The sequence below is a fragment of the Mustela lutreola genome, chromosome 7 (assembly GCF_030435805.1).
Source record: "Mustela lutreola isolate mMusLut2 chromosome 7, mMusLut2.pri, whole genome shotgun sequence".
Classification (NCBI taxonomy): domain Eukaryota; kingdom Metazoa; phylum Chordata; class Mammalia; order Carnivora; family Mustelidae; genus Mustela; species Mustela lutreola.
This window is the reverse complement of record NC_081296.1, coordinates 128,020,837-128,030,042: the sequence shown is the minus strand read 5'-3', so window position 1 is coordinate 128,030,042 and position 9,206 is coordinate 128,020,837. Positions and strand designations below refer to the sequence as shown.

The 9,206-nt window shown below is 33.5% G+C and overlaps 1 pseudogene; it reads left to right on the top strand.

Annotated features, from left to right (window-relative positions):
- Positions 1-2,502: 2,502 nt before the first annotated feature.
- LOC131837253 (small ribosomal subunit protein eS1-like) lies at positions 2,503-3,715 on the top strand (annotated as a pseudogene).
- The last annotated feature ends 5,491 nt before the right edge of the window (positions 3,716-9,206 follow it).

Genomic DNA, 9,206 nt, shown 5'->3' with positions numbered 1-9,206 from the left:
AAATAAACATAACACAAGAAAAAAGAAAGAAAGACAATTAGAAAAGAAATAAGGGCACATGGGTGGCTGATCAGACTCTTGGTTTCAGCTCAGGTCATGTTTTCTTGCGTGATGGGATCCAGCAGAGTTAGTCTCTGTGCTCAGTGGGGTGTCTGCTTGAGATTCTCTCTCTCCTGTCCCTCCCCCAACTCTCAGGCACAGGCGTGCACATTCTCTCTCCCTTTCTCTCTCTCTCTGTAAAATAAATAAATCCTAAAAGAGGATAAAAGAAATAAATGATTTCAAATATGAAAAAAGTACTACAAAAGAGAATCCCCAAAATTTTATTTGAAAAAAATCAACATACTTGTCAAATATTTACTTACAGTTGGCAAGAAAATAAGAGTAGACACAAATTGCCAAAATAGAAATAAAAGGGAGGCTAGTGCTACTGATTTTACAGAATTTTAAAAAATCACAAGAGAATATTATGAACAATATTTTGCCAACAAATCGTATAATGTGATTAAAATGGAAAAAATACTAAAAAGATAAAAATTACTAAATCTGAACAAAAATAAGAACAACAAAAATAAAATATATGAATAGATGTATGACAAATGAAATTAAATTAATGACTAAATATCTTCTAAGTAAAGACCAGCCTCCCATGGCTGCCTGGTGAATATAATTAGTCATGATAAGGAGCAAGTAATAACAATGCCTTGTGAACTCCTCCAGGAGAGGAAAGAAGCAAGAGAAATGGAAAAATTTCTTTCAGAAATAAAGGGCGAGAGACCACTTCCTAATTCATTTTGTGAAGCAAGAGTGGAAAAAAAGACATCAACAATAATAATAATAAAGTACTAGACAATAGATTTCATGAATACGGTTGCAAAAATCCTCAAGAAAATATTAGCAAATAAATCCAGCCACATAGGAAAATGATTATATGTATGCCATGCCCAAATGAGGTTCGTCTCAAGAATGCAATGTTGGTGTAATATCTGTAAATTAATTAATGTACGGCACCATATTAATAAAGTAGCAAAACCTCATGATCATATTAATAAATGCACAAATACCTTTTGAAAAATCTTATATTCACTGATGATAACTTCTAACAGATTAAGAATAGAACTTCCTAAAATGGATAAAGAGTATCTACATAAGTACTATAGCTATAACTTTTTTTATGATTTTGGTGGAAAACATTTGATCTTTCACCACTAAAGTAAAAACTTTACTGAGTTGGTGAAACACCAAATGCTTCCCCCTTAATATTAGGAAAATGGCAAGGATGCCTGCTCTTACCGCTTTTATTCAACATCGCATGCACTGAAGTTACAGGCAGTGAATTAGACAGAAAAACAGAAAAAGAAAATGATTAAAAAAAGAAAAAAAAAGGTATCCAAGTTGAAAAGAAAGAAGATTGTTTTATTTGCAGATGACCTAATTCTGTATGTAGAAAATCCAAATAAGTTACAAAAAGTAGCAACACTTTCAAATAAGGTCAGGATCAAGATCACAGGATTTAACATCCATACAGAAACATCAATTTTATTTCTATACTAGGAGTGAACTTTTGCAAATGAAATTAGAAAAACAATGCCATTCACAATTACATGAAAAAAAAATCACTAAAATTCTCAAAAGTAACATTAACAAAAGCAGAGCAAGACTGTGTACTGAAAATTTCAAAATGCTCCTGTGAGAAAGAAGATCTAAATAAGTGGAGAGATGTTCCATATTCATGAATCAGAAGTTTCAAATGGCGATACACCAGGAATTGGTCTATAGATTTAATTAAGTCAATTTCACAACCCCTATAAGCCTTGTGGGTTATGGAAATTGACAAGCTGATTCTAAAGTTTACAGGGAGAGGCAAAGGATGCAGACTAGCCAAAACTACTTGACAAGAGAATGAGGTTAAGCACTTAAACATTTTCCAATTTCAAAACTTGCTATAAATTTATACTAGTCAAGGCAGCAGGGCCCTGGCATAAGGATAAGCTTATATATAAACTGAACAAAAATGAGAGTTCAAAATTAAAACCTTTACATTAATGGTTAAAAAAAGCAAGACCACAGTAAGATTTATGGGTCTAAATTTTTTGTTCAGCAGCAACCACCTGGGAGTTTTAAAAAACACATAGGTACCTAGTGGCAGGACCAAAGGAAAAAAAAAAAAGAAAGAAAGAAAGAAAAAAAAAAGAAAAAAAAAAGTTGGATAAAATTTAAGAGTCTTGCATCACAAGATTTATTTCAAAGTTATATTAAAGTAGTACTAATTGTGGGGCAGTGTCAAAGATAAACACAGCCAGACATTAATTTGAAGGAGTGAGAACAGATTGTATTCAATAATTACTGACTATAGGGGAAAGTGCTCAGCTCTATTCTGATGTTCAGAGGTGATCTGACCTTTGAAAGGAGAATAGAAAGTAGGAAGGGAAATGTCTGGGGTTAAAACAGTCGGGGAAGTGAAAAATCATGAAGACAGAGAAGGGGGTAGAGGTGGTCCATATGGGTTTGCTAACAGGCACTTACCAAAGGTAAGCTTCTCCCTTCACGCAGAGACTGGGAAACAGGGGCCTGTCTTCAGGCATTGGCTGCAATGGACAGTAAATTCTTTTGGCAGCCTTGAGTTTTCTCAAGCAGGCACTTTAAGAGGGACTAGAGACATCCTATGGATACTGCCTGGAACTGTTAGGAACTATAATAGTGTTTGCTCAAGCCTTTATAGGCCAAGATGGAGGCATAGTCAAGAAAAATCTGACTACAGTTTGGTCAAAGACAGAATCTTGTCAGCAGGGATTTTAAAAAGTACTCTGTAAGCCACCAACATGAAAACAATTGGAGTAATTACTGGAAATGTAATTTTTGAATTCTAACCAGAATGATTAAATAAAACCATTAAAAATTTTTAAAGGTGAGATATTGACTTAAAATATTTAGAAATCACCCTTGATGATTCATACACACACAAAAGTTTGAAAACCACATGCTGAGAGTGGCCACAATATTGGAAATGGATGTAAATTGTAATTTTCACAACTGCTTGGATGAAAACGGAAATAAGAATATAATAATGATACCAAAAGTATATAAAGAATAGGTGTCAGGCTTATTTTGAGAACTTTACGTGTATCAACTCATTTTATTGCATATTATGTTTGGAATATTCTTTCATTGATAAAAGCCTTGGTAATCTGCAGTATAATGTTGTGTTTATAAAAATCAAGCTAATTACCAAGGATGCTCAGGGCAAAAACTGCCCAATATCCATGGCACGGATCTTCCCTGTGACAAAGTGGGTTTGTTCCATGGTCAAGAAATGACAGACCATGACTGAAGTTTATGTTGATATCAAAACTGCTGAAGGTTATTGGCTTCACCTCATTTGTGTTGGTTTTACAAAGAAAATGCAACAATCAAATTCAGAAGTCCTCTTGGGCTCAGCAAAAGCAGGTCCACCAAATTTGGAAAAAGATGATGGAAATCATGACCCAAGAGGTACAGACAAATAAAAGAAGTGGTCAGTAAATTTATTCCAGAGGCCATCAGAAAAGACATAGAAAAGACTCAGTCTATTTACTCACTCTGTGATGTCTTTGTTAGAAAAGTAAAAATGCTAAAGGATCCCAAGTTTGAATTGAGAAAGCTCAAAGAGCTTCATGGTGAAGGTGGTAGTTCTGGAAAAGCTACTGAGGATGAAATCAGTGTTAAAGTTGAATGAGCTTATGGATTGGGATGCCAGTCCAAGAGCCTGTTTAAAATTCAGACATTTAATGGTGACAAATTAAAAATATTATTTGTGAAAATAAAAATAAATAAGGCATTTTAATTTGACAATTTAGATGCCCACATTTTTAGAAAAACATAACCTACCAAAACTGAAAAAAGAAATAGGCAAATCTCAAAAGTATTTCTTTTCTGTTCAGAACATTAAGTCTATTATTTTAAAAACCCTGGAAAAATCTCCAGATTTAGATGATTTCACTAGCAAAGTCTTCCAAATATTTAAATACAAAATCTTCTACTTAAGAATGATAAAATAATTCTTAGTTCCTTTTTTATTAAGTGAGAATGAGTCTTCTATCAAAACCTATCAAGGACATAAAAAAAAAAAACCTATAGATCAATTTCTCTAATGAAGGATATTTCAAAAATCTAAACAAAAATTTAGCAAATGGAATCCCATAATACCCAAAATGGGGTTAAAAGAGCCAAAGTCTTCATTCTTTTTACCTGTGTGAGATACTTTAGTTAAATTCCAAGAAAAATTATTTGTTTCTTGGTGATTAGAAAAATAATAAAATTGGAGTACTAATCAATTAGTGAAAACATAGAAATAAATGGAAATAAAAAATTAAATGAAATTAAAAAATGGCTACATGCATGTCTCTGACAATGTTCCTGAATTTAAAAATCCTGGAAAAAGAGTTTTGCAAACTAGTCAGTAAGATTTCTTTATTCCCTATTTATTTGATGTCATCAGTATCAACTACACAAGTTCTTAGTGGTCCCTACTGTGAGTATTAGATTAAAATCTGTGTTTGTCTTTTAGTTTTTTGCTCTCTTCTTTTGTAGTCCTGAGGGAATGATATAACAGTACTTAGTGTCACTCTATGAATTTAAAATTTTTTAAAAAATGAAAAATACTTATTTTTGAAAGTGATCACTTTTGCATTTAAAAATATTTATAAATCAGAAATCTAAATATATTTCCATAGACCTCATAGTTATTATTGATCAAATAATTTTCAAGTAAATTAACCAGAAATAACATCTTGACAACTTTCCTAAAATTTTAGATCACTAACCAAGAAAAATTCACTTAAATTTTTATATTTTTGTCTTGATTTTCATCTCAGAATGGGTGACTGAATTGTGCTGAAATGTTGATCTTATTTTAAAAGCCAATATTTTTGAAGAATAATATGAGATCATAAACTTCACTTAACAAGTGTCTCAGTGCTGAAGCTTTGAAGAAAATCCCAATGTCTTGGCTGTTATTTATAAAGTAAAAGAGAGTAGAGAAGTCAAGGAAACACAATAAAAATGATTCTCCCTTGCTTTAAGCCACTTTGATATATAATTTTAGCCAGAGGAGTCTCAACGATACAGTTGATATTGATTTGAGCAGGTGATAGGGAAACAACTGCCTTTAACCAAGAAAATTATTTTGTGTTCTGTAATGGGAAAAATGATAGTGGGCCAGGTGATTCATATTTTCAGCTCTGGGGCAAATCCATTGATTATTTTATATTTTATTGCCTCTGTGGTGGAAGTGGAAGATTTCTTCCTCATGTTCTTTTATTTTGTCAAATAAAAAATGGCAATAGGATTTTTTAGAGTCATAATCATTCGAGAACGAGAAAGGTGGGTTTGCAGAGTCATGGTGTTTGCCTCCCTTGGTGTTTTGCATGTTAAACACTTTATAATTGTCTATTAAATGCCTACATTTTTGTGAGGTACTATTGGAAAGTATTGGCAAAGAGTAAATTTAATCCCAATAGAATGTGTGTGTTTGTGTGTGTGCAGGCATGTATGCAGGTACATGTATATTTTTCTCCTTTCTAGAAGTTCAGAAGACAATCAATGCAATGTTTTTGGATATTGTCTGTGATTACAACAGTAGATCACAGTGAGCATCTGAACAACTTTTTTAAAGCAAAGTTACAGAGAACTCCTCGAGCATTCCAATCCTTCATGCCTGTGGAGAATGATGGGTTTCACTTGTTCCTCTATCCATTTTGAATGAAAGGCTCTAGAGACGTTACTCCATGTGGCAAAAAAACTGCACTTTGGGACAAACCAAATCAAAGTCAAGCAAAAATACAGGTAGTACTTTGGCCCTGAATGATAGACCAAGTAAAATTAATTATCAAGTAAATCTTTGGCACCCAAGCTCTCCTATACTTAATGTCAGGAGCTCCTTGCAAGTGAAAAATTAGTTTGGTTCAGGATGAGCAGATAAATACATTTATACACAGATGGACATGTTATAAGAGCAAATATAATTCATTTTTCCGCAGTCAACTGAACTTTCATGAATAAAAGTAAGCTAAAAAATCAATATGTCAAGGAAGTACACCTATGTGGGGTTTTTTGTTTGTTTTTGTTTAAGATTTTATTTATTTATTTGACAGAGAGAGACGCAGCAAGAGAGGAAACACAAGGGAGGGGGAATAGGAGAGGGAGAAGCAGGCTTCCTGCTGAGCAGGGAGCCCAATGTGGGGCTGGATCCCAGGACCCTGGAATCATGACCTGAGCCAAAGGCAGAGGCTTAACGACTGAGCCAGGCGCCCCATACCTATGGTTTTGATTGCACAAATTCCTTCTCCTATCAGTTCCTTCTTAGAATTCTATAATTATCTGGCTAAATGTTTAGGCTAATTTATGCTTCTACCTTTATTCATATTTTCTTGCTTATTATTTCTTTTCTTCTTATTCTGGCCAAAATCTAAAACAAAACAAACAAACAAACAAAAAACTCTGCCACCTTATCTTAGTTCGCTTGGGCTATTATAAGAAAGTATCATAGGCTGAGTAGATCAAATAACAAAAATGTATTTTCTCACATTTCTGAAGGCTGAATGTCCAAGATCAGGGGGCCAGCATGGTTGAGTTTTGGTGGAGGAACTATTCCTGGTATCTAGACACCTGTCTTCTTGTTATACCATTGCAGAGTAGAGAGAAAGAGGGCTAAGGTTTTTCCCTTCTAAGGATACTGATTCCATTTTAGGGCTCCACTCCCAATGATTTAATTATCTCCCAAAGACCCATCCCTTAATCCCATCTTATTTGGGGTTGGGGTTTCAACAAATGGATTTGCAGTCCTTAACCCCATTGAACATGCCACTACTGTTGGGTCAATCAAATTTAGCTTGTGAAAGCCAATGTTTGCAATGCAGTCTTGACATGTAAGCATGAGTATACACGTGTGCTTGCATACATGTGAATTTTGAGGATACTATTTTTCATCAAAGGGGAACCTACTGAATCATTGTCTCCTTGCTGTGAAGTTCTTTTTATTATTACTTTTTTTTAAAAGATTTTATTTATTTGTCGGAGAGAGAGAGAGAGCATAGCAGGGGGAGAGGCAGGCAGAGAGAGAAGCAGGCTCCCTGCTGAGCAAGGAGCCCAATGTGGTCCTCAGTTCCAGGACCTGGGGATCATGACCTGAGCCAAAGGCTGAGCTTAACCAACTGAGCCACCCAGACATCCCTATTATTACTTAATGAATTGCTGTACTTCCCTTACCTTAGGATTCTTAAGGGCTAAGCAGTAAGTCACTGCTATCTGCTCCACCTAACTTACCTCGTTCTCTTTGAATCAAAGGTGTACGCTTTGATTTCTCATGAAAATTAACCTCTACAAATTTGAATTCAAATTTATTTCATATACCAAAAAGATTCAACAGAAATAAGGTTCAAGCTGTTACAAATGAAAAGCATAACCCTGGCTACCTACATTGATAGTATAAGAGCTCACCTGTAACTTATGAAAATAGATGTAAGGCTAATGGATTAATTTTGAGAGCTTAGTCTATGCCAAACATCTTTTTAAGTGTTATATATATATATAACACTTAAAAATATATATATATATATTTCATTTTAAATCCTTACAACAAATAAGGTGGTATATTATTGTATCAATTTAATAGATAAACTGTGGAGTTATGAGAATAAGCAACTTGATTAAATTTATATGACTAGTAAAGGAAGGAGTCAATATCAACCCAGGAAATATAAAACCAGAAACCACTCTTTTTTTTTTAAAGATTTATTTATTCAATTTTTATAGAGAAAGCATGTGAGTATGTGGGAGCAGAAGGAGGGGCAGCAGGAGAAGGAGTGAGAGAATCGCCCAGCAGACTCCCCACCCATCACAGAGCCCAAAGCGGGGCTAGATCCAAGGACCTGAGCCTAAATCAAGGGTCAGATGCTTAGCTGACTGAGCCACTGAGGTGCTCCACAGAAACAAATCTTAACCAATGTGGTATCTGTTAAAGGATGGTCTAAGTGATTGATCCAGCAATCTTAGAGGTTCATTAAATAATAATATGGGTATTCAAAAATTTATTTGATGTAAATAAGTGTACTGGTACCTTAAACTTCTCCATATCTTAAAAAAGTAATAAAATATAAATACACAGTACAAATGAAATATTTATACATATACATATATAATTTCAATACATTTTAGAAGTGCATTTTATAAAATCTATAGGTTTTTCCTCAATAGCGTATTATAAATAGGAATAAAGTATTCTTCTGTAAAATATCTGTTTTCTATTTCTGTAAGTCCTATTTACTTCATGGAGAAATGCAAGATATTCTTTTTAAAATAAGAATTTGAAAGGATAGGATCTTATCACTATTACTGTGGGATATGTCATTTTAGCTGACATTACTATCTGTAAAAATATTTCAAATATAGTATTTCTCTGTGATTATAAAAAAATACAAATATTTCAAACCTGCTAACCAAGCTGATTGCAAAACTAGCCTGCTAACTACAAAATTTTCCAGAAAGCTACACAACCAACTATATTCTCTTCTCTTAATTTAACCAAGCAATAGGTTCTATTGCTACTTGTAACACTTCACTGACACACGTGATACACTACGTTGCTTCTCCAATTATATAAAAGGAATGCTCCATAGACCCAGAACCCTGCAAGGGGCTGAGGTTTAATGTGATATAAAGACTCTTGCGTAGTGTCAAAGCAGTGTAGCCTTTGCTTACGCACTGCTTTCCAGTATGAACTGGTTATTTCCTGTTCCACTGAAATATGATATAATTTTATTTCTTCTGCAGGCTTGACAATTTTCACCACAGTTTCCAAGAGGAATAAATATTTTTTTTAAATTGATATCATTTAAGACCAAAAAAAAAAAAAGTCAACTAAAAGGATCTCTACATTAGAGAAATATGAAGATGTAATCAAATTCCTATATATAATATAAACAATTTGAGTAGTAACTGTCATGATATTGGTAAAACAAATAGAGAATTAGGGTGATTTTATTTAAATGATCAATTTATCTCCTAAATTATTACATAGAATATTTTTATAAAATGCACTTAGAAGATTTTACTATTTTCTTAAATTGTTTAACAGTGAATTTCTGTTTAATTGATACTTTAAATTATCTGTGAAATCTGAGCCTATTTCTTTTATATAAGCATGGAAGAGAGTAAGAGAAGGGGCAAAG